We start from the raw sequence: 27016 nt of genomic DNA, 5'->3' as shown, positions 1-27016 counted from the left end.
CATAAACAGAAAAAGTTGGAAATAACAAGCAGGTCAAGGCAGCATTTGTGGAGGGAGAATCTGTAGGAATTGAAGGTATAGCCTTTCACTCCTTTCAAGTGAAGCAGCATCTCACTTGCACTTCCCTCAATTTAGTCTACTGCATTTGTTGCTCCCAATGCAGTTTCCTCTACACTGGAGAGACCAAACGCAGACTGGGTGACCGCTTTGCAGAACTTTTGGTCTGTCCACAAGCATTACCCAGACCTCCCTGTCGCTTGCCATTTCAACACTCCACCTGCTCTCAAGTTCACATGTACATCCTTGGACTGCTGCATTGTTCCAGTGAAGCTCAACACAAACTGGAGGAACAGCACCTCATCTTCCGACTAGGCACTTTATAGCCTTCCAGACTGAATATTGAGTTCAACAATTTTAGATCATGAACTCTCTCCTCCATCCCCATCCCCTTTCCAATTTATCCCCCCCTTTTTTTTCCAATAATTTATATAGATTTTTCTTTTCCCACCTACTTCCATTATTTTTAAATGTATTTCCATCCATTGTTTTATCTCTACCTTTTAACCTTTTTCGATTCCTTCACCCCACCCCCACTAGGGCTATCTGTACCTTGCTTGTCCTGCTTTCTACCCTTAATTAGCACATTCCTTAGATAATATCACCATCTTCAACACCTCTTTGTTCTTTTGTCTGTGACATCTTTTGGTTATCTCCACCTATCACTGGCCCTCTATCCAGCTCTACTTGTCCCACCCCCCTTAAACCAGCTGATATTTCACCTCTCTTCTATTTTTACTTAGTTCTGTTGAAGGGTCATTCGGACTCGAAACGTTAACTGTGCTCCTCTCCGCAGATGCTGCCAGACCTGCTGAGTTTTTCCAGGTATTTTTGTTTTTGTTTTAGCCTTTCCTATTGCCCGTCAGGGGGTCACGTGATTGTTCTTGGAGACTCTGACCAATGAGCCCTAAACCAAGGGGGGCATAGCATTCTGGTCAAGAACCTGGTTCAAGCATGTAGCTCCTGAAGAGCTCTCCTTAATAAAGTTATCTATTCACGTAGAAACCTATCCAGTATGTCGTCATACATTTGGGACAAATGTAAAATAGTGTCGATGTTGCACCTCACCCTGTGAATTTGAGTACATTAGATCTTAAGGAAAAAAAGAAAAGTCATGCCACTCTTCAGCAGAATCGATCCATACGATGTGACTGTGGAGGATTGGAGCCAGTATGGTAGAGCGCTTTGGTTTTTATTTCGTGGCAAACAAAATTACCACGGAGGAGAGGCAGAAAGCAATCCTTTTGAATGTATATGATGGCAAGACATCCAATCTCATGCACAATCTGACCGACCCTAACACGCTCAATTCTAAGTCCTTTAACGAATTAGTAGACCTTGTGAAGACGCATTACCAGCTGAAGCCATCAGTAATAATGTAGAGGTTAAGTTTAACTCCAGAGTAAGGGCCCTGGGAGAGTCCATCGCAACTAATGTAACAAAGTTGAAGCAGTCGACTGAACACTGTGACTTTGCAGACACAATCAATGATATGCTGCGGGACCGATGAGTTTGTGGAGTTCACAACGACTCCATTCAGCACTGTTTACTCACAGAAATCGACATCGATTTGAAGCATGCTGGAAATAGTGTTAGCCATGGAAAGTGCTGCGAGAGACTCTCAGGCTTTACAGAACGTACAACGTGGCGCTGTTCTTCATGTGGGGCGGGAACTTATCACTGGGAGTGGCGCGAAAACCTGAGACACTCCAGCAAAGCGAGAGGCAATCCCTGCTGCCAGAAAAATGATAAGGTCGAGTGGAAGCATTTCAGCAGTTGACTCCAAGGCTAATCTGTTATAGATGTGGGGGTGACCACAGATCGGACGCCAACAGATTCAAGGAGGCCAAATCCATCATTGCCATCAGAAAGGTCACGTAATAAAGCAATGCAGGGTGAAATCTAAACAGCCCATAAGGCAGCACACCAACATGATTGAAGTGAATAATATAACAGAACCTGAAGCTGCTGGTATTGATCTCTATTCCCAGTACAATGTCACAGCAGTAAAAAATGAACCTATTACCATCACAATGCAAGTGAATGGGGAGCCACTAGTAATGGAGGTAGATATGGGAGCCTCAACCACAGTGGTGGGGCAGCACACATTTAAATACCTAAATGAAGGTACCCAGACACTGAATCTGGAGCGAACAATGGCTCGATTGAAGAAATACACTGGAGAATTCATACAGGTAAAGAGCATCGCCACAGTACCAGTGTCCTATAGGCAACAGACAGCTCCTCTTCCAGTGATCATAGTGACGGGTGAAGGACCTCATCTTCTGAGCCATGACTGGTTACAAAAAATTAAGTTCAACTGGTCTGAAATATTTCACTTGAGAACAGGAAGTGTTCCTGAGCTGCTAAGGAAACAGGACAGCATATTTCATGATGATTTAGGAAAGTTAAAAGGCTTGCAAGCAAAAATATATGTAGATTCTCGGGCAACACCCCATTTCTTTAAGGCCAGACCTGTGCCTTATGCACTCAAGCAAAAGGTGGATGCAGAACTGTGCTGCTTAGAGAAGCTAGGCATCATCCAACCAGTCCAATTTTCAGAATGGGCAGTGCCCATAGTCCCAGTGGTGAAACATGTAGGACTATAAGTTGACCATGAACAAGGCAGCCAATCTAGATAGATACCTTATATCAAAGATAGGCAACTTGTATGCAAAGCTAGCTGGAAGCAAATCCTATACCAAACCGGATGAGCTATGCATACCAACAGCTAGAACTGGATAACACATCTTGAGGATACGTGACCATCAACATGCACAAGGGTCTATATCAATATACTCACCTACACTTGAGTATCATCTGCATGTGCATCTTTGAAAGGACAATGGACAGTCTTATGACTTCCCGAGAAGTAGTAAGATGACGTTATGATCACAGGGTCAGCTGAAGCTGAACATTTGGTCAATCTGGAAGAGATGCTAAGAAGATTCTTAGAAACCAGTGTACAATTAAAGAAAGAGAAATGTACATTCCAAGTGCCAGAAGTTACTTACCTGGGTCACAGGGTGGATGCCATGGGATTGCATCTGGTAGAAGAGAAAGTTAGGGCAAGGGCAACTAGAGTTGGGCAATAAATGTTGGCCCAGCCAGCGACGCCCACATCCCGTGAATGAATTTTAAAAAATCAAAGTGGTGCCCTCCATTCAGTGTAACTGAATTCAAGTCTGGTTGGGCATGATCAATTATTATAGCTGCTCCTTGCCAAATTTGTCAACTGTCTTTGCACCATTACATTTATTAAAAAAGAATCATTGTTGGTCATGGAATTTGCAACAAGAAGAAGCCTTTGTGAAAGTTAAGCTACTACATTCATCATGCCTACTGGTACATTAGGACCCGTCGAAAGAATTGATGCATCTCCTTATGGTGTTGGAGCTGTGCTATCACATAGGATGGAAGATGGATCAGAAAGGCCAAATGACTGTCTCCAGAACTCTCTCTGCTGCTGAGAAGGGTTATTTCCAACTAGAAAATGACAGTTTATCGGTGATATTTGGAGTGAAGAAATTCCACCAGTACTTGCATGGACAACATTCCACCATTGTGTTGGACCATAAACCAGTGAGGATAAGGCCATTCCACCAATTGCATCAGCAAGGATTCAACACTGGGCTTTGATATTATGTGTATGAGTATATCTTTATGTCCTGGTTTGCATATTGCAAATGCAGACACACTCCGTTGTCTACCATTACCAGATATCATTGTACATGCTCCAGTACCACCAGAAGTTGTGCTTGTACTGAATTTCTTGGATTCTTCGCCTGTGTGTGTGAAACAAATTAAGAATTGGACAAACAGATCCAATTTTGTCAAAAGTCCGAGACCTTGTATTGCAAGGGTGGTCTAATTCACCTGCATCTGAAGAGATGAGACCATTCCATGCCCAAAAAAAGTTAAATTGTCAAGATGGAATCAAGAGTCGTCATCCCTTTGCAAGGAATAGAACCACTCTTGACGGAGCTTGATAGTGCACATCCAGGCATATCGAAGATGAAAATGCATGCACAAAGCTATGTCTGGTGGCCAGGCATAGACAGTGACATTGAAAGCATGATCAAACACTGTCTTCATAGTCAGCAACAACAGAAGTTGCCTGTTTCAGCTCCACTGCATCCATGAGAGTGGCCTGGTCAACTCTGGGTTAGACTACAAATTTATTCTGTAGGACCATTCTTAGGTACCATGTTTATATTGATTTCAAATGCGCATTCTAAACGGATGAATGTGTATGACATCAGATCATGGAAATCGAGCACAACTGTTAAAGAGCTGCATCAATGTTTTAGCAGACATGGCCTACCGGAAGTCATTGTTTCAGAAAATGTTACAGTCTTTACCAGCACAGAGTTTCAGAGATTCATGACTTTAAATGGAATCAGGCATTTTAAAACAACAACATAACGTCTCTCATCAAATGGTCTGGCTGAAGGAGCTGTGCAAACTTTCAAATCTGGAATGAAGAGGTTATCCTAGAAACTCTAACTTCCTGTTTTTTTCTCAATTATTCTACGATGCCTCATTCAACTACGGGTTCAATGCCATCTGAATTATTGAAGAAACGTCATCTACGCACAAGGTGACGCCTGGTGTTTCCAAACATAGAGGGGAAGGTAGAGAAGAATCAAGTAATCAAAAATTGAATCACAATATTCATAGCAAAGCTCTAAGATTTATTGTAGGAGATACAGTTTTCATGTGGAATTTTGGAAGTGGACTTGTTGGGTTCCTGGTACAATTGTCTCAGAAACTGGACCTGCATCTTTCCAGGTGGAAGTGGAAGACCAAATTGTTCAAAAACATGTGGATCATCTTAGGAATAGACAGACATTCCAACAACCAGCTATTCCACCTTTAATTAACACCAAACCATTAATCCCTGAGGTGACAGATTGACCTAGAATAGATATGGCTGAGGTCCCTGTAGAATTGCCTACCCCGAACTGCCACTTTATAATGATGTACCTGATGCTGCAGTTCCTAATCATGTCGATCCAGTGGAAGAACCTCAAGTGGTAGAACTACACTGCTCTAAACTAATAAGGAACCCATCTCAAAGACTTAGTCTTTAATCATTGGAGTTGTATATATGTTGTGGGTCATTCAAATGTTCTGTGTAAATAGGAAGTGTAAAAAAACTAAAGTGGGAGGAAATGGAGTAATGAAGGAGTAACCTTTCTTACTGCCTATCAGGGGGTCGCGTGATTGTTCTTGGAGACTTTGACCAATGACCCTTAAGCGCCGGTAATCCGGGGGGTGGGCATGGCTTTCTAGTCAAGCACCTGGTTCATGCACATAGCTTTTGAAGATCTTTCTGTAATAAAGTTATCTGTTTCTAGTGGAAACCTGTCTAATTCATCAAGTCATTACAGAATCAGAAAATGTTTCAGCTCAATAATCTTTTATTAGAACTCTCTGATGCTGCTTGACCTGCTGAGTATTTCAGCAATTTCTGTTTTTGTTTCAGACTTCCAGCATCCAAGGTACTTTGTTTTTGTGTTAGTGCTCAAACTTATATTCATATCGTGCTTTTATAATCTCAGGACATTCCAAAATACTTTGCTGCCAAGAAAGTACTTTTTAAGTGTAGTCATTGTTGTAATGTAGGAAACTGGGCAAGGTCCCATAAACAGCAATGTGATAATGACCAGATAATGTTTGGAGTGTGATGTTGGTTAAAGGATAATTATTGGCTAGAACATTGCTGATCTACAATGCCTGTATCCTTGGGCACATTACTGCATGACAGCAAAACCTGGGCAACTTACACCAATAAAAAACAAAAGCTCAACAGCAGCCAAATGCGGTGTCTACAAAGCATCCTTGCCATTTTGCGGAAAGACAAAGTCACCAATGAAGCAGTTAAGATCGTATTGAATAGTGGAGCATAGCTCACTGGGCTGTATGGTCTACTCCTGTTCCTATCTATTGTTTTCTATCCTTTTCTAGGACAAACATGCCAAGTATGCTACTGCTAATCAAGCATGAGCATGCGCTCAAGATGGAAAATGGCTGTATCCACAAGAACATGCCAATAGACAAGCATGGGTCAGACCAGCAAGAGTCCAAAGCTCCAATTCAAGACTCTGTCAAAAGAGACATGAAAAGCCCTCAACATCAAACATGACAAGTGGGAAACTCTAGCTGACGATCGATACAAATGGCAACATCAGCTGTGGGCAGGGGTTCACAACCATGACAACATGTGGGTTCAGAAGCTCCAAAGCAGCTGCCTGTCCTGGAAACAAGGCCTCAGCAGAAATCACCCTGCACCAGTGACAAGGACAACTTCATGTGTGGCACTTGCTACAGACTTTGCCTTTCTAGAATTGGCTTACTCAGCCATCAAAAGAAGAGCAACAGATGATCTCATCTGACCTCACTATAGTTCTGAGGCTGCATCATCTTTCACAGATGGAAGGATGCCAACTAACTAAGAACACTGGGAAAAACTCTCCCAGTCTTCAAATTAGCAGCATAGAAGCAATTATACCCACCTCAGAGTGGAGAGAGGGCCTTGGTTTAACATTTCATCCAAGGGACAGCACTTTTGGCAATGCAACACTCACTCGGAACTGCATTGGAATGTTAGCCTAGTTTTCATGCACAAGGCTCTGTGGAACTTTGAACTCACAACCTTCTGACTTAGGGGTGAATATGTAACTACTGAGCCAGATACTGAGTCTTCATACCCAAAATAACATTATCTGTACAGGCATGATACAGACACTTAATTTGTCATCAAATACCCTGCAGTTTGTTTAGCAGTTCAGATACCTAAAGTAAAGGCAAAATGAAAATAGCTGGTCAAATGATCAAATTTAGACATGTACTAAAAACAAAAAATGCTAGAAAAGCTCAGCAGGTCCGGCAGCATCTGTGGCTAGTGAACCAGAGTTAACATTTCGAGTCCAATATGACTCTTTGGAACTGAAGAGAGACAGAAATGGGCTGGGTTTTATCCTGTTGATAAAGGAAGGAAGGTCAGATGGAACAAAGAGGTGGTCAGGGATAGATGAAAGGGTGAGAGGGATTAAATTACAAAGATGTCATGGAACAAAGGGCAAAGAAAGTGGGAATGGTAGTTGTAAAGGAACACAGCATTGCCCCAGAGTAGGTGTTAATAGCAGAAGGTCAGCATTAACAGAAAGCAAAATAGCAGAATGTCTTAATAGCAGAATAAAGGTCTGTGCTGTCTGAAAGACAAACATGAGAACAAGATACAGCCTGACACTGGGGTGGGGGGCGGGGGGGGGGATACAAAATGGAAGGCAGAGTTTATGGTCTGAAGCTGTTGAACTCAATGTTGAGTCCAGAAGGCTGTAAGGTGCCTAATCAGAAGGTGAGATGCTGTTCCTCCAGCATATGATAGGTTTCACTGGAACATTGCAGAAAGCCAAGGACATAAATGTGAGCATGAGAGAAAGGTGATGAAGTAAAATGGCAAGCGACCAGAAGGTTGGGATAATGCTTGCGGACTGAATGGAGTTTTTCTGCATAGCAATCATCCGGTCTGTATTTGGTTTCCCTAGTGTAGAAGAGACCACACTGTGAGCAGCGAATACAATAGTCTAAGTTGAAGGAAGCGCAGGTAAATCGTTGCTTCACCTGGAATGAGTGAGGAAGGGGGAAGTAAATGGGCAGATGTTACACCTCTTGCGATTGCATGGGAAGGCGATGAAATGTTGGAGGTGATATAGGAGTGGACTGTCCCTTCAGAATGCTGATGGGAAGGGAGAGGAAAACGTTTGATGATGGCATCATGCTGGAGTTGGTGGAAATGGCGGAGGATACTCCTTTGAATGTGGAGGCTGGTGGGGTGAAAGTGAGGACAAGGGGAACCCCATCATTTTCTGGGAAGGGGTAAGGGCACAAGTGCAGGAAATGAGTCGGACATGGCTGAGGGCCCTGTCGAAAACAGTGGGGGGATAATTCTTGGCTGAGGAGTAATGGAGACATGTCGGAAGAACAGATACAATGGAGGCAGAAAAACTGGGAGAGTGGAATAGAGTCCTTTCAGAAGGCAGGGTGCAAGGAAGTATAGTCGAGGTAGCCGTGGGGGTCAATGGGCTTATAATGAATATTAGCGGACAGTCTATCCCCATAAACAGAGAAGTCAAGGAAGAGAAGTGTTAGAAATGGACCATGTGAAAGTAAGAGAAGGGTGGAAATTGGAAGCAAAATTGATGAACTTTTCCAGTTCCAAAGGAGAGCAGGAAGCAGCACCAATACAGTCCCCAATGTCCCTACAGAAGAATTGTGGGAAGGGGCCGGAGTAGGACTGGAACAAGGAATGTTCTGAAATCCCACAAAAATACAGACATAACATGGGCCCATGCAGGTACCCATAGCCATAGCTTTTCTTGGGAGGAAGTGAGACAGGTTAAAGGAGAAATTGTTCAATGAGAGAACAATTTCAGCCAGGCAGAGAAGGGTGATGGTGGGTGGAGAATATGTTCAGGCCTCCGTACAAGGAAGCAGTGGAGGGTCGTTAGACTGTCCTGGTAGGGGATGAAGGTGTAGAGGAATTGGACATCCATAGTGAAGAGGAGGCGGAGACGAGGAAACTTTTACTGTATTATTGTACTGGTATGGATTCCCAGGTCAGTCATGGGATTGGGATTATATAAATAGTGCAGGCTTGTCCAACTTTCCTGCCGGGGGGGGGGGGGGGGTGGTGCGGGGGAAGCACTCTTCAAAAATTTTCTTACTCAAGGGGCCAATGGGCAAATTTCGGAAAGATAAAAGTTCAGCACAACGTTACACATGAATTTAAAAAACCTGAGTTCTAAAAAGAAATGACTTGCTGAGCAAAAAAAAAAACAATGAGTAATGAATAAAGGTGAGTGTTAGAGTGCAATAGGGGGAAGAGAGTGTATGTTCAGCTAACTCCCAGTCTCGGGGTGCTCACTCACTCACCACCCACTGTGGGAGCAGATGAGAGTGCATGATGGCATGTGTGGGTGAGGGTGAATGAGAACCCTGATATTGGGAATGAGCCAGACTTGTAGACACACTCTGCCCCCACACACATTCTGTCTCTCTGCCTTACACACAAACTCTCACCCATCTCTCTCCCTGACACACACATTACACTCTACACCCCACCCCCCGCCCCCCCCCCCCCCACCCCCAGCACTCACCCACTCTCCCTTCACACTCACTGGGTGGAATCGTACCAGATTTGCACTAAGAACGGTAGCGGGTGGGTAAAAAGACGTTTTACCCGCTGGCCACAATGGTAGCTTTTCATACCATTTCATCCCAAACCCGCCACATTAATTATGCATTCCTGGAAAACACGTCGTTTCCATGGCAGGCAGGCTCTCATTCACCCGCAATGCCATCATCTGGCCACTTCATCACGCCGGGCGCCACATTTAAAGTCCAGCCAAGCTCACATCTCTCACATGCTTCCAGCCTATGACTGTTGCAAAAAAGACATGGCCCTGAAAGGCAAAAAGACTGCAGCCCCCAGATTCAATAAGGCATCCCTTGAGTGCCTTTTGGGCACAGTGGAGGCCCACCGTGATGTCCTCTACCCTGGTCTGGCCGCAAGATGGGCAACAACCTCACTAATCCGGCATGGGAGGTGGCGGCAGCGGTGGTCAGCACCAATACCCAGCAAAAAAGGACAGCCACCCAGTGCTGCTACAGGAATGGTCTCACCCAGTCTGCCAAAGTGATTCAATCTTCTCATCACTCTCAACTTACACTCACAAACCCATTACACATCCACAGAGATCTCACACCCAAGGGACAACATCACTAACTCTCACACACACTCTTCATTAGGCTCACACCCTCTCGAGCTCACATCCACATTCCTGTCCATGGCTCTGCTCACCACACAAACATTCCACGCAGTGTCATGTGTCCTGCTCACACTCCCTCCATCTGTTTTCATGCAGGAGAAGCTGACTCATCAGCAGGGAGAGGTCCCAGACCAGGTGTGAGGTGATCCATATTAGGTCCCTCACTCGCTTTGAGGAGTGTGCCATCGCACTGGTGAGGACATGCATTGTGCCTGCGGTGACGGTGAGGTTGGTGGCAAACACCCTCGTGAGGATCCTGCACCACATCATCCCTCTGTCAATGCAACTGTGAGTGCTCTCTCTCCTGCTTTTGACTCTGCTGCCATGCACTAATTATCTCTACTTTGGTTCACAGGGAGCTCTGCCAAGCGACTGACACTCCCAGCCAGCCAGCCAGTCCCTCAGCTCCAGCCAAGAGGACACCTCCTCTATTGAAGACCTGGAAATAAGCAGCTTGGAAGTCCCATCACAACACTTACCCAAACCCTCCACCAGCGCTGAGACATGCCTCTGTGCAACCCAGATCTAGAACAGGCTCGGTTTCACAACCTGATGGTCACCACATGGACACATGTCCGCAGCAGCAGGAGGCAGGTTAGTGTGAGGCTCCCTGGCACTTGGACAACTGCTGGAGTCAGGCATCTGTGATGTCCGAGTCAGATGACGAGCCTCTAGAAATGGCCTTCCAACTCATCCTGGAGAGTCAGCAGAAGGCATGGGAACATCACACAGGGCTGTTGGAAGCCCTCAACAGAGTGGCAAGTGAGTCAGAAGAGTGCATCTGCCTGCTTTCTGATGAAGTGGTGCCCACGTGTGTGTATGGAGTTTTCCAAGGGGAGGTTGGTGGACGCCATGGAGACCCTGGTCCAGCAGAACATGCAGATGTGTGCAGGCCTGCGTTCCATCACGGGAGCCATGGGTGAGTTCTTGCAGTGGCAACGCGAGAGGAAAATGGGCACTTTGACATCCCTCCAGGTGCTCCTTCCCCTCAAGGAGTCAGGTCGGGGCCTCCAGCCACCTGAAAGGGAGGAGGAGGAGGGGTGACACTGAACTCCCCTTGACTCATCCACTGAGGAATCTTAGAGGCTATCCTAAGTCTCTGAGTCCCTCAACCTCGTCCTCTGTCACTGCAGATGGAGCAGCTGGCCAACGAGTGATCCTGGAGGGAGAAGTGTGAGTGTGTGTGTGTGGTGTGTGTGTGGGGCAGGGCCTTTCACAGTCTTGTGCACTCTCCCACGCACACGGATCTTTCACATTTCACACTCACCTCAATGTCCTGAGCGTTTTCAATGCTGCCTGCTGGGGTTCACTTTCAATTGTCCATCTGAGCTGACCTGCATCTCCACCCACCCACTGATCACACTCCCAAGCAGCACCTGATCTCACTCACCATGTCATTTCACTTTTGATTTGGACAGCATGGTCTAGATTCCCTTTTTCATCAGCTCCCTTGTCTTTTCCCATTCTTCAGTCACCCATTTCCTTTCCCCCATCACAGTTGATGCCCCTGGCATCACCTTTCACCTCCCCTCCGTTATCTATCAGCCACAACCCTTTTCCGTCGGGGATGTCCTGGAAACGTGCACATTCCCTTCCTTCCTGAAAATCCCATCCTCATCCACATTCACCTTCCCAACCTCCTCCTTCCTGGCCCCAGGGTCCGTGTCTGCCTCCGGGTCCCAATAACCACCCTCGCTGTCCATTCTACCACTACCGTTGAACCCTCATCCTCCCACTGTAACGCCTCACTCAGCCTTCGGTCATGCTCACAATTCCCTCATACCATAACCAGCCTCAGTTCACTCCTCAGGAGGCAGTCATGGACCCATCAGAGATCAGAGCCCTCCCTGGAACCTTCACCTGGACACCCCCTCCCCCGCCCAGCCCCCATCCCCCCATGCCCCACCCCCTCCCCATGGAACCCCATCCACCCTCTGTACCCCTTCCCTCTCCCCTACCCTGGAACCCCTCTCTCCACCACCCCCTCCCCGGAGCTCCTTTCCCTCTCCACACTCCTTCCTCTCTCCCATCTCCCGGACTCGCTCCTCTCTCTGCACCCCTTCCTCCACCCTCACCAGCCCCAGACTCCACCCCTCTCCTGGACTCCTTCCCCTCTCCACACTCCTTCTCCCCTCTGAACTGTTTCCCATACACCTTCCATGTCCCTTACACCTATCTCCCCAGTTGCCATCTTCTCCTCCTTCTCAACCTCAGCCCTCTGACACCTTCATTCCCTCCATCTCACCCCGCACCCCACATCTTCAGTGCCCCCTCCCAATCTGCTCACCTCAACAACTTTATTCCCCTCCTCACCCCCCCAATACCTCTTTCTCTCTCAGTCGATCCAAGACTTTCCGCTCCCAACCCCTCAACCATCGAGTGTTGTGAGCATCAACAGTGACTTTCCAAATGCTGTGAGCTGCTTCGCAGCAGAGCCATGTCCATGAGAATCCACACAGCATGCCATGGACATTCCTCCAGGAACCTGTTGCTGTCGGGCTCCAGCAGCCTCTGCTTCTCAGGTGTCCATGATGTGAACAAGGCCCTGGTAATAAGTCCCGACTTCTGCACATCACACTTGTCAAGTAGTGTTCTGCACCGGCGTGCTTTCCCGCTGATGTGGGTAGACAATCCAGCAAGGCGGTTGAGTCTGGTGGCTGGCTTTATAATATTATGCTAATGTATTACAATGAGGTTCCTGCCATCCGATGGCGGGAAACATGGCCTGCCATCAATTGGCTGAGCTGATGATCTCAAACTGATTTCATGACATTGTGAAACCGATTTATGGCCTTCTCGCCATATTGTCTGCTCATGCCACCAAACACACTCGACGCCAATGGGCACGGAAAATTCCGCTAATACCCCCCCTCACACGCACTCTCTCTCCCCCCACACGCACTTTCTCTCTCTCCCCCCCGCTCACACGCACACTCTCTCTCTCTCCCGCTCACAGGCACACTCTCTCTCTCTCTCTGCACACACGCACTCTCTCTCTCCCCCCTCATTCGCACTCTCTCTCTCTCTCTCACACGCACTCACTCTCTCTCCCTCACACGCACTCTCTCTCTCTCCCCCTCACACGAACTCACTTTCTCTCCCTCACATGCTCTCTCCCTCTCGCCCCCTCACACACACTCTCTCTCTCCCCCTCACACACACTCTCTCTCTCTCTTCCTCACACGCACTCTCTCTCTCTTCCTCACACGCACTCTCTCTCTCTCTCCCCCTCACACGCACTCTCTCATTCTCCCTCTCACACGCATTCCCTCATTCTCCCTCTCACACGCACTCTCTCTCTCTCCCCCCCTCACTCTCTCTCTCTCCCCCTCACACCCACACTCTCTCTCTCCCCCTCACACCCACTCTCTCTCTCTCCCCCTCACATGCACTCTCTCTCTCTCCCCCTCACATGCTCTCTCTCTCCCCCTCACACGCTCTCTCTCTCTCTCCCTCACACGCACTCTCTCTCTCTCCCTCACACGCACTCTCTCTTTCCCCCCTCACACGCACGCTCTCTCTCTCTCCCCCTCACACGCATGCTCTCTCTCTCCCCCTCACACGCACTCTTTCTCTCTCTCTCCCTCACACGCACTCTCTCTCTCTCCCCCTCACACGCACTCTCTCTCTCTCCTCCTCACACGCACTCTCTCTCTCTCCCTCCCCCTCACATGCACTCTCTCTCTCTCTCCCCCTCACACGCACTCTCTCTCTCTCCCTCCCCCTCACATGCACTCTCTCTCTCTCCCCCTCACACGCACTCTCTCTCTCCCCCTCATACGCACTCTCTCTCTCCCCCTCATACGCACTCTCTCTCTCTCCCCCTCACACGCGCTCTCTCTCTCTCCCCCTCACACGCACTCTCTCTCTCTCTTCCTCACACGCACTCTCTCTCTCTCTCTTCCTCACACGCACTCTCTCTCCCTCACACGCACTCTCTCTCCCTCACACGCACTCTCTCATTCTCCCTCTCACACGCACTCTCTCATTCTCCCTCTCACACGCACTCTCTCTCCCCCTCACTCTCTCTCTCTCCCCCTCACACCCACTCTCTCTCTCTCCCCCTCACATGCACTCTCTCTCTCCCCCTCACACGCTCTCTCTCTCTCCCCCTCACACGCTCTCTCTCTCTCCCCCTCACACGCTCTCTCTCTCTCCCCCTCACACGCACTCTCTCACTCCCCCTCACATGCACTCTCTCTCTCTCTACCCCTCACACGCACTCACTCTCTCCCCCTCACACGCACTCTCTCTCTCTCCCCCTCACACGCTCTCTCTCTCTCCCCCTCACACGCTCTCTCTCTCTCCCCCTCACACGCTCTCTCTCTCTCCCCCTCACACGCTCTCTCTCTCTCCCCCTCACACACACTCTCTCTCTCTCTCTCCCCCTCACACGCACTCTCTCTCTCTCTCCCCCTCACACGCACTCTCTCTCTCTCTCCCCCTCACACGCACTCTCTCTCCCCCTCACACGCACTCTCTCACTCCCCCTCACATGCACTCTCTCTCTCTACCCCTCACACGCACTCACTCTCTCCCCCTCACACGCACTCTCTCTCTCTCTCCCCCTCACACGCTCTCTCTCTCTCCCCCTCACACGCTCTCTCTCTCTCCCCCTCACACGCTCTCTCTCTCTCCCCCTCACACGCTCTCTCTCTCTCCCCCTCACACGCTCTCTCTCTCTCCCCCTCACACGCTCTCTCTCTCTCCCCCTCACACGCTCTCTCTCTCTCCCCCTCACACGCTCTCTCTCTCTCCCCCTCACATGCACTCTCTCTCTCTCTCCCCCTCACACGCACTCTCTCTCTCTCTCCCCCTCACACGCACTCTCTCTCTCTCTCCCCCTCACACGCACTCTCTCTCCCCCTCACACGCACTCTCTCACTCCCCCTCACATGCACTCTCTCTCTCTCTCTACCCCTCACACGCACTCACTCTCTCCCCCTCACACGCACTCTCTCTCTCTCCCCCTCATTCGCACTCTCTCTCTCCCCCTCACACGCTCTCTCTCTCTCTCTCCCCCTCACACGCACTCACTCTCTCTCTCCCCCTCACACGCACTCTCTCTCTCTCTCCCCCTCACACGCACTCTCTCACTCCCCCTCACATGCACTCTCTCTCTCTCTCTACCCCTCACATGCACTCACTCTCTCCCCCTCACACGCACTCTCTCTCTCTCCCCTCACTCGCACTCTCTCTCTCCCCCTCACACGCACTTTCTCTTTCTCTCTCCCCCTCACACGCACACTCTCTCTCTCCCTCACACACACTCTATCTCTCCCTCACACACACTCTATCTCTCCCTCACACACACTCTATCTCTCCCTCACACACACTCTATCTCTCCCTCACACACACTCTATCTCTCCCTCACACACACTCTATCTCCCTACCCCCCAACATATTGTCTCTCTCTTTCAGTGTCCAGTCACTCATCTACCCAGACGCTGGCAGGCCCCACTCCCGTTGCCTTGTTCTGCGCTCCGGCTTGCCTGGGCCCACTCCTGCTCTCAAGTCTCGCTATGGACACCTGGGCCCTGCTCCCCAGCATCTCCACTCCCCTCTCCTCACCCATGGCTTCCCAGTGCAGCCCCGCCAGTCTGGAGTACCTCCCCCGGTAAATTAAAATAGAGGCCATCGGAGCAACCACCCCCCCACCCCACCCTTCCTTTCTACACTCGAGTAAGTGCCTTGCACTGGAATTGTGACATGCAGCTGACTTCCCTTAACCAATATCTTATATTTATAAAGCGCCTTTGATATAATAAAACAACCCAAGGCACTTCACTAGAGTATTATAAAACCAAAGTATGACACCGAGCCATGTAGGGAGATATTAGGTCAGATGACTAAAAGCTTGGTCAAAGACGTAGGTTTTAATGAGTCTCTTAAAGGGGGAAAGCAAGGTCAAGAGGTGTAGGGATAGATTCCAGTGCTTGGTGCTTCGTCAACTGAAGGCACCACCACCAATGGTGGAGCAATTATGATTGGGTATCACAAGAGGCCGGAATTAGAGGGTTGTGGCCCTGGGGGAGATTACAGAGATAGGGAGGGACAAGGTCATGGAGAGTTTTGAAAACAAGGATGAGAATTTTAAAATCAGGGTGTTGCTTGACTGGGAGCCAATGTAGGTCAGCAAACACAGGAGTGATAAGAGAATGGGACTTGCTTCAAAATAAGACATGGATGACCCTAACTACCATATCTAATAGCCTGTAGAAGATGACTCAATTTGAAAAAAAAAACATGCAGTCGGTGAGGCTGAAACATGAGCAAGTCCTTAGGATTTCTAGGCCACAATTAAGCAGGAAAAGATCTAAAATCCATGCAGACAAAAAAAATCAGATTAGACTAGCCATAAAGGGCTAAACAGCATGTACAATAATGGTTTGCTATACTCCTGCATGAGGAACAACAAATATTTGCGCAAATTGCCAGCCTCATCTGTTCTAACTTAATATCAGAATCTAAGTTGTTATATGTAATGCAGAGTAATACCAAGACACACTCAGCTAGATCAAACAGTGCAAACCAGGGAACTAAAACCCTGAGATATAAATCTACAGTTCCATTAATATCTCCTGGGTTTCCTAAAGCAAGTTTCAATGTCCAAGATCAAAGTCATGTACAAAGAAGTGGTACAACATGTCACTGAGCAACCTAAAATGAATCACTGGGGTCACAGACATGTCAAGGTCCAAAACAAAGCACATTGAAATTCTGATTGAGTAACATTTTCTAAATTGGTCATCCGAGATGGAGAGTTTATACTTCTCTTCCGTCTGAAAACTTGCATACCAAAAAATTCCAAAAATCAAAAACTAGCCAAACAAATTTGACTGTTTTCTGATATTTTGATAAGTTTCTGTCCTTTTGTTTTAGTGTAGAAAGACAATACAAAACCAAGTAAATCAAAATACAGTTACCTGAAACCAACCTTGAGATCAAGGTTAATTTGATTACCATATCTGGAAAGGATATATATCTTGAATAATGCATGGAAGAGGTATGTTTGCCTTGTATTCACCATCTTCATAAAAGACAGTTTTGTAACTTATGAGCAAGCGTGCAAGTATCTGGAGACCTAATTTGTGATATGTTTTGCTGAGTAATTTCCATATTCATGTGTTTGGCATAAACAGGATAATTAGTTTCCCATTAAGCAAAAGCCAATTGCCAATGCTGTAACCTTTCAAATCTGTTTTTTTTTAAACTACAATTCAAAGAATAGCCAGTCTAATTATAAAGCATATAAAATAGCATGGGTGGTTTTGTTAAGCAATTCTTCCTACCGCACAAGTCTATCTATATTTGCCATGGAAGGGATTTTCCAGCTTGTTTAACGAGAACAGTCAAAAACGTCCTGGGAATTTTAAAAATATATTATGAACATTGTGATATATTAGGACTGAAAAAGTGAGTGCTCTGTTGAAACAAGTATTGACTTGTAAAATCAAATGCTTACAACTGTCATATGTTTAGAGCAAAGATACTATTCACAAATAGGTCCAATGATTCACACTTTAATTTCAATGAAAAGGAGCTCCTGAAAATTAAGAGATTTTCAATATAACAGTTGTACAATTAACATTCAGTTGAAAGGAATTAAATAGTTGTAGCCAAACTTGATATTAAGTTTGAAAAAGAACAATCCTTTTTTAAAGAAAAATTGTTTAACATTCATTTATTCTACATCACAAACAGCTTTAAAGTTTTATTCTTTCATAATTCGTTGTGAAAATTAAAACATTAAAAACCTAAACTCCTAATGAAAAATATAACTTTTAAAATGTAGCAACTTGCATTCATCCAGCACGTTCAACAACAATAACTTGTATTTATATTGCGCCTTTAATATGATAAAATGTCCGAAGGTGCTTCACAGGATCATGGGGGTGGAAAGTGTAAGGGAGGGGATGCAGAGAGGAGAGGGCATCCGGGGGTGGGGGGGGTGCAGGGGAGAGTGACCAGGGGGGAGGAAGGGGTGCAGAGAAGGGACGGAGTCCAGAAATAGGAAGAAGTGCAGAGAGGGGAGGGAGTAAGGGTGGAGGAAGAAGTAAGAATGGAGGAAGGAGTCAGGAGGGGGGTAGGAGTAAGGCTGGAGGAAGAAGTGAGGCTGGAGGAAGAAGTGAGGCTGGAAGAAAGAGTTGGGAGGAACTAAGGGTGACAGAAGAGGTAAGGGTAGAGGAAGGGGGACGGACTAAGCAGGTGGGGGGGGGTTGTGAGGATTGGAGGGGGAGGAGGAAGGGTTCAGGGGAAAGGGGTGTGAATGGGGGAAGGATAGCTCCATGTCTGTCTTCTGGGGAGTGAACTGAGGGCGCGGTATGGAGGAAAGGTGAGAATGACCGAGGGTAGAGTGAGGCAGGAGGGTGGGAGTTCGCGGTAGCGATAGAAGGGACAGCGAGGGTGGTTTGTGGGAACCCGGAGGCAGACATGGATCCTGGGGGTGGGAAGGAGGAGTCTGGGGAGATGGATACTACAAGACTACTGCAGGAAAGATGTCCATGAAAGCCAAAAAGATTGCAGCCCCCAGGTTTAATGACACATCACTGGAATGCCATTTGGACACCATGGAGGCCCACCCTCACGTCCTCTACTCCCGGTCTTGCCACAGAACAAGCAGTGCCATCACTAATCCAGCATGGCAGGCGGTGGCAGTGGTGGTCAGCACAAATGCTCTGCAAAAAAGGATAACCAACCAGTGCCACTACAGGATGAATGGTCTCATCCATTCTGCCAAGGTAACTCACTCGTCTCATCACTCTCAACTTACACGTTCAAACCCATCACTCATCCATTGACATGCGCATGCTTGACTAGACTTTAAATATGGCACCCGGCGTGTCTAAGCAGCAAGGTGATGGCTTGGTGGGCGAATGAGAGCCCACCCACCACGTTGTTTTACCCACCCACTACCGCACTTACTGCAGATCTGGGACGATTTCGCCCATGGTCATCAAAAATGACTATGTTAAAAGTTTTTAAATCCAAGAAACAGTGAACTGTTAGGATGTTCAATTTGATATCTATGCACACAACATTGATAAAAAATAAAGTATCACTGTACCCAAAATAAAGAAACATTATTTGAAGTGTACAGTTAGCAGCAACACTGAACCAACTGTGCAAAATGGAAAGAGAACAGGCTAATATCCTTGGTGAATTTTTGAGAAAATTAACAACTCTTCACTACAGTTTTTACTTTAAAAACATTTATGGATTGTGTGGCAAACACACTGGGCAAAAGTTAAACCTAAAAATGGCAGATCTGGGTTGGATGGGATGGAGAGGTGTTAAATTCTGAGAAATCTGTCTACAGACCCAAACCCGCCCATTTCTGGCTTCATCTAAGGCCAGAAAGACCAACCCACTCCAAGGAGGTGGCTTTGAACTTTAATTAATTGGGGCCTTATAGTCATTCAAGTTTAATTGCTTTCAAGCATTGGGGATCCCAGCAGCTTCCTCGAGGCAACGAATTGGTAGACTCAGGCACAAGCGTCTCCACATCTACCTTCTGGATCCAAGTGCCCACCTGAGGCACACCCCCAGCAAACTTCCATCCAGAGGCCTCTGATTCCCCCTTGTTGAATGTTGTATGTCCCTGCATACCATTGTAATGTAAAATTGCTTGGCAGAGCAAAGATTAATGTGGGACTGGTGAATAGCACTGCCCACTGCATGATCTGCAGAGTCACATGGTAGCAGACTGAGCGAACAGTCTAGAAAGAACACAATGGAACCAGCCTGCATGGAAGTAACAGCACCATACATGACAGTAACCTGGGATCTATAAATAGTTAAAGGTTAACGATAAAGGGTTCATGTTTAATTATACAAGCCTCAAGATCTCATCATTGAAACATGTAACAAACCCATATACAACATCTCTCACCCCCAGGCCTGGGATTCCCCAACACAAGGCATCCGATCAACCTCCCGTACAGTCCTCCAAATTCCCTCTGAGGGCCTCCAATTCCCCCCAACCTGCTAGGTTCTGAGCTCCCATGCCTCAGGCCCCCAGCCTCTCCCTGGGATTGGCACTGTACTCGATCGAACACCCCTCCTCTCAACCAACCATCCCTCTGATCAAACTCCTTCTTCCAAACGAACCTCCTTTCTCCCCACCATCGCACCTTCTCTTCCCCTTCAAACGCCCCCCTCCAATTGATCCCTCTGCTTCCCACTCCACTGCCCCTTCAATCAAGCGCCCTCCTCCTTTTGCCCCCATCCCTGAACGACCACATCCTTCACACAGCAGGCTTAGCTGCCCCAGCCTTCAAAGACTAGCTCCCTGTTCAAGAAGGAGGCCAAGCTTTTGCTGAGTTTTAGCTCCACATAGTGTGAGGGAATCTGGAATTCCAGGTTCCTCATGACTTTCTGACTGACCCATTCTCTGCGGGTCAGGCAAGTAAAAATTCCCCTATTGTCCTAATATTTGTTCAATGTTTAGTCTTAGATTCATTTAATGCTTTTGCATCACAATCACTTTACAGCCAAATACCTTGACATCTAAGCAATAATATGTTAATATTCATTAGAAAAATAAATAATTGGGATATAAGATGTCGGATCTGATATAAATCAGGCTTGATTCTGTGGTCAGATGTAAACATTCAAATATCATTTACCCCTGTGGTTTAGTTTGTTTAGCATTTTTGACCTTTTCCTTTTGGTTTTCAATATTTATTCTTTGGTAAATCAAGAAAGCCTTATGCTTTCCTTATGCTGGAAAACCTTATGCAACTGTCCTTGAATTGATCAGCTATGTAAACAAAAGTCCAAGTTTTGTCAACTTATCTTTCATTGCTGTGATTAACTGCTAACTGTTGCTTTCTCAGCTGCTGGGAGGCCTTTGTGAAATTGACCCAAATTGCCCTCTAATGTGTGTTAGCCTACACAACAACAATAACAGCTTGGCCTGAATAGCCAAGTGGTTATGGTACTGGGTTTGTAACCCCAAGATCAAGAGTTCAAATCTCACAATGGCAAACTATGAAACAATGTAACTTCATCTGAAACAGATGGAAACAGGTTTACTCAAAAGAGTATCAAGAGTTCAAATTTCACAATGGCAAACTATGAAACAATATAACTTCATCTGAAACAGATGGAAATGGGTTTGTACTTGAAAGAGTTACACAACAATAACAACTCACATTTATATAGCACCTTTAACTTAGTAAAATGTTTCAAGGTGTTACAAAGGAGTTTTGACAAATAACATTTGACACTGAGCCACATAAGGTGATATTATGACAAATGACCAAAAGCTTGATCAAAGAGGTAGGTATTAAGGAAGATGTAAAGTGAGGTAGAGAAGCAGAGAGGTTTAAGGAGGAAATTCCAGAGTTCAGAGGGTTGCAGGGCTGGAACAGGTTACAGTGAGGGGACAAGGCCATGGAAGGATTTGAAAACAAGTTTGAGATTTTGTTTTATACTTAACTGAGAGCCAGTGTCAATCAGCGAGCAGAGGGGTGATGGGTGAATGGGACTTTGTACAAATTTTGGAGACATCAAGTTTATGGTGGGTAGATGTTGGGAGAATTGATCCACTCGGGAATCTGTCACTGCCTTTGGGAGTTTCCATGAAAAACTGTGGTACACAGGTATCAAATCACACTGCACATGGCAGCTATAAAGATTTCTGAAACCATAAGATGTAGGAGCAGAAGTAGGCCATTTGGCCTATCGAGTCTGCTCCACCATTCAATGAGATCTGACAATCTGACAGCTGATCTGACAATCCTCAACTCCACTTTCTTGCCTTTTCCCCATAGCCCTTGATTCCCTTACTGATTAAAAATTTGTCTATCTCAAGTTTATCTGAACGTTCCAATGGAACATCACACCACACAAAGCAATTACCCTCGCTATAGTAACAATTTTTTTTAAGTTTAACCACCCCAGAATGTGAAACTTCAAAGGTTACAAAGGTAAGATAATGATACGACAGAGTGACTGGACATCATTTGACATCCTGATATGCGAAGGAGCTCCTGATTTCTTACCTTGTTTAAAAATAACTTTTCTGGTACTTGGAAACTGAAATATCTCCACTTTGCAGAGGCATTTCTGGATTGTAGAAACTAATACTAGAGGCCTATTTTTTATGCTAATATATTGTTAGACTTTATCTCGTTGGCACATTTGTGCAACTAATAAGGATTAATGTGTCAAATTGTACTGTAGTGATGAAAAGTCTTAATTTGTACGTATTACTGGGATGATTTGTGAATTTTGGGGTATCATGTTAAGAAAGTCTTAAGTTTGGCATCCCTTTGGAGTGCCAAAACTATGAGATAGCTTTAAGGAAAAACACATGGCGTGAACTGGAGTTATAACTAGGGCATATTTGCACATTTGGGCTCTAGTAAGTTTGGCTTAGCAGTAAACAGAAGCCAAAGCTACAATGATGATTAGCCAGGAAGATGGCCTGAAGATTAGATGTCCTAGGACCTCGGATCAAAAGATACACATTATAGTTTAGCAGTTAGAAGGAAAGTCAAGGGTGCAAAGCTGATTGGCTAGAAGAATGTTCCAAGAACCTCCGGTTAAGAGATACAAATTAAGGTCAGGTTGTTGTGGAGAAGTTAGTAGTACTCTTCCAGTTGGTCAAGAGTTGCAAATATTGGGTTAGAGGTAGTTGATTGTGTTGATACAGGTACATATACGTGGGCTAAATGTTGCAAAACTATCTGCAAAAAAGGTATAAAAATAGGGGTACATCACTGAGGTCTTTGCACTTGCCGAGGATTGGCATTTGTCACATGATACTTGCTGGGGAGCATTTGTCAAGAGAGAGTTTTAGAAATAGGGTACTTGCCTGGACAGCACTTGCCAGGAAGCTAGCATTTGCTTAGGCCATTGACAATCAATGGTTAGTTGTCAAGGGCTAAGAGGTTGCTTTGAGAACATAATATTAAACTTAGCTAGTGACTAAGGTTGAGGATTGCTATAAGAATTCAGTATTATGATCAGTGAGTCCAGTATAGACAGGATTGCCAGGGCTAAAGTAATTGCCTTGTGGTGGAGAGAGAGAGGGATACAGAAAGATAGAGAGAGGGATAGGGAAAGAGAGAGAGACAGAGATAGAGAGAGAGAGAGATAGAGAGGGGGATAGAGAGAAAAGGATCGAGAGAGAGAAGGATAGAGGGATAGAGAGATAGATAGAGAGAGGCATAGAGATAGAGAGACGGATAGTGAGAGAGAGAGAAAGAGGAAGAGAGAGATAACATTCAGAAGGCAGCTATGAGGTATGTAACTTCAGCAGTTAAGGCAGACAGAAGCTAAAAGGATCCACTGGAGTTGAAGTCTTACAGCTGCGAAGGGATCTGTATGTATGTTAGAGTTAAGTTGGCTAAGCTAAAATCTTGAAGGATGTTGTGAGTCAAGAGGCCAGGTTCAAGAGACAAAGAAGAGAAGACCCAATAAGTCCTGGGATCTATGGGAAAGACAGACACGCATGGAGCTTGTGCATTGTGTCATGCCTTGACTTGCAAAATGTTAAGAATTAATTTTTATTATCCAATAAACCTTGTTAGTTTGCATTCTCATTTAGTGATTATCCCTTTTGCCAGTATGGTTATTAATCAACAAAAACTTTCTTACTCTGAGGTTTAGTACAGAGTCCAAATCCCTATAGTATATATAACTATATTACACCATCTCAGGAGATACTCTCTACTTTAAAGGCACATCCATACTTTTAGTCTAGATCTAGTATTTCCCATTACCATCTTCTTTGGCCTTCCACCATCACCCTTTTGTTATTTCATCTCTCCTGCCTCCCATCCTATCATGGATCTTGCCTTTTGTTTTTTCTTAAACACCAAGAAGCAATGCACTCATACAATAGTTCCAATTGTAGCCCTACCTATATATCATCAGAATTTACATTTGACCCTGAGTAGCCATTGCAGGCCATACACTTTTCTTCCTGTTGGTGAACAATAAGAATTAACCTCAGTGTGCTCTTTTCCTACACTGGGAATGCTCTATATTTCAAAGAATACTTATATTTCCAAGGTTTTTGCTTAGCTTTCTGAAACCCAACAGTGAGGAGTTCCTCTGTTCCTGGCCAAAGTGTCACATTTACAGGCATTACAGATGAAGAGTACATGTTTACAGTCAGGAAGTCAAATTCAATGTCATACTGCATATGTGGACAAACATTACCCACAGCCAGAACAATGCCTGAAATATACTGTCTTTTGATGAGATACAAACAAGACTCATGAATTGAGCTGAAGTTAGTTTCAGTCCAAGAGATTGATGAGGTCAAAACATTCTTCCAATACGAAGTTGATGCTTCATGACCATTTTCTAAATCACAGATGCATAACCTTAAATCAACGTCACTATCAGCACAAACCTCATAAGGACGGTATGGGGTCAAGCGGTCAAATCCTACTAAAGTCATTGCAGCATCCACCTGAGAATGGAAGTCTATGACCACTAAGTACTTTTCTTCATAGTGACCTGTACTTTCTGAAGCCTTTACATAGAGATCAAGTTTCACAATGGTCTCATTTCTGTGTTCTTCACGAATTTTCACATTGTCAAATCGAACACCAATTAATCTTTGACAGGCCTTATGGCCTTTGTGAGAATTTTTTGCAGTTCTCTGTTGTTGAAGGATTTCATGGTTCATCTGACCAAGTGCAAATTCAGCATATAAAGCAAAACTAGAATCACTTAGTGCTGGTTTTTCAAAGTTTTGACAAATGCAAAAGCTTGGAGGTATCCTGGGAATACTGTTGCAGGTCCTACCTAGGGAAACTGGGCTCAGTAACCCATCTGCATTCATTCCATATTTCAAATCTTTCTCTTCTTTAGCTCCAACAGATGGCAATAGGCCTTGTAACGTATGATGAATGTCAAGAAGGCTGATCAACCTGTGCTGGTTTGCATGCAAAGATTGGATTTTCCTTTCACCCAGTATAAAAGCTGCTGTGTCTGGGACAATCATGAATAGTGCAGTGTGGAATACCTCGACTTGGGATTCTGTTGTCATTGAAACAAACTGCCCGTAATTATTGCCATGATCTGAAAGAATGAAGGTCACAGTGTTTTGTTGATCAGATAAGAAAGATACATGTTTGGCTAGATCTTCATCCATTTGCTTTAACCTGAGGCCTGTATCTTCATGATTGGTATCCAACATAAGAAAACTGAATAGAGGCTTTTGCAGATAAGAGAAACGAGTGATAAAGTATTCAATATACTGTAGGAGGTAGGTATGTTGATGGATACCATTGTAACATATAGCAGCAGGTCCATGGAACATATCCTTGACCCCATTTTCTTGAAGAATATCACAGCTAGAGTATGAAACATCCACCCTATCAATTCCGCTTCTTTTGACTGCCTCCAAGAACAACTTTACTCTTTCTGAGAATGGTGCCTTTTTGTTAAGAGCTTTCAGCTCTTTCACCAAACCCCAGTCCCATTTCCAACACATGTCCTCCAAATATAAAATCTCATATCCAAATTCTTTAAAATGTCCAAGTGTCTTGTTGAAATCCACAGCCTTTGGCGGTAGCACAAATGAACTAAATGGTTTAAGTGGACTGAATGACTCTCCACCGAACAGAGCTTGGAGAGACTCAAATGTTCTGCTTTTTAAACCTTGAACCAACTCAAAGTCAAATACATGTCCAGTTTTAAACACGTTGGTGTTCAGATTTATGAATGTATTAATAGTTTTTGGCAAAACTCTATAAAAATGATGCCTGGACACAGAATCTAAGAGTAAAATATTCACATTTAGTGCTTGTTCATTTGCTAGCTTGTTTGGAGAATTGCCATCTGCACGCAACACTGGAGGCAGAATAAGAAGCTGCGATATTTTTCTTCCATCATGGCTGAGGCAACGTATAAAGCAGTAACCATGGTGATAGGTCCTCCAATCTGTTAGCAGTTCTAGATTAATAAATGCCATAACTTCCACTGTGGATTTAAACTTCTGCCAATGTTTAACACCCACATCTTCATTGTATAATCCTACCACTACAGAGGATAACTCACTGCATAGGTCATGGCGACAGGTCATTTGAGGTTTTTCTGGATTGTAGTTCTTAAAGAAAGCAACAACAAAAAATAAAATCAAAGGACGAGATTTAGAATCAATACTACAATGCTTCCTCTGTGAAGGATTGATCAGAGAGCAATTGAGCTATTCAAACCAGAAACATCCAGTATTTAATTCCCATTCTGCGCTTAATTGGCTGAACTCAATGGGAGAGCTGTTAGGATGCAAAAATTAACGTGAAAGCCTCAAATTAAGGAATTTAAAATTAGCCACTGTTCCCATTCCTTATCAATACCCATTGACCCATGATGGAAGTACAGGAAAATCTCTTATCCAGCATGTTCCAGGAATGGGAGATGCCAGGTAATCAAATATACTAGTTAACTAAGATACAAGGTGAATTCCGCTTTTCTGCAGTCAGAAAGCTCCAGGATGATCCCATGAGTGTTGAGGTCTTGAGAGGTGCAGGAGCACACGAATTGAGTGAGTGACGCTGAGGGGAGATGGTGCTGCAGAGTATTGGAAAGCTGAGACCGGAGCGAGGTCACCTCCAGGCAAAAAAATAGACCCAAAAATCCAAATCCCAGAATTCCAGTTAATAGAGAATTCCGGTTGGTAGAGTACCAGATAACAGAAATTTTATTGTGCGTGTATGTGGATTTCAAACTGAGGACAAGTTCAGAGTCACACTGTGGTGCTCTGCAGCCAAATATTACATGCTCACTTTAAAGGTTTATGCATGATAAGTAGCCACTTGCAGAAGAACCATACTCCAGCAGGATGCCAATCATTTCAGAAGATGCAGAACAAAAAAGAGGGAGCAAATTAGTAGAAAATAAGTGGAATGTAGGCTAGGGGAACATACATCTTAAATTCATATACTGATTTTGAAACATACTAAATAATGTGAAAAGATATTTTAAGAGAAAACATTTTTTTTCTGCTTGATTTCCTCTCTTTAAGCCAGTAATTCAAATTGGAGTAAGTGTATATGAAATCAGCAACCCAAATGGACAATTTTCATGTATAAGCCTGCAAGTCAACATGCAGACGCAACCCTGTACTTACTCTGACATCCACACACACAATTCCA

General features: G+C 45.3%; 1 protein-coding gene across 1 annotated transcript in view; it reads right to left on the bottom strand.

The window, feature by feature from the left end:
- LOC121285023 (paternally-expressed gene 3 protein-like) overlaps positions 1–27016 on the bottom strand; it is a 48616-nt gene that overhangs the window by 20394 nt on the left and 1206 nt on the right. The gene's annotated exons all lie outside the window — the stretch shown is intronic.

Source organism: Carcharodon carcharias, chromosome 1 (assembly GCF_017639515.1).
Source record: "Carcharodon carcharias isolate sCarCar2 chromosome 1, sCarCar2.pri, whole genome shotgun sequence".
Lineage (NCBI taxonomy): Eukaryota > Metazoa > Chordata > Chondrichthyes > Lamniformes > Lamnidae > Carcharodon > Carcharodon carcharias.
This window is presented reverse-complemented; position numbering and strand designations above follow the sequence as displayed.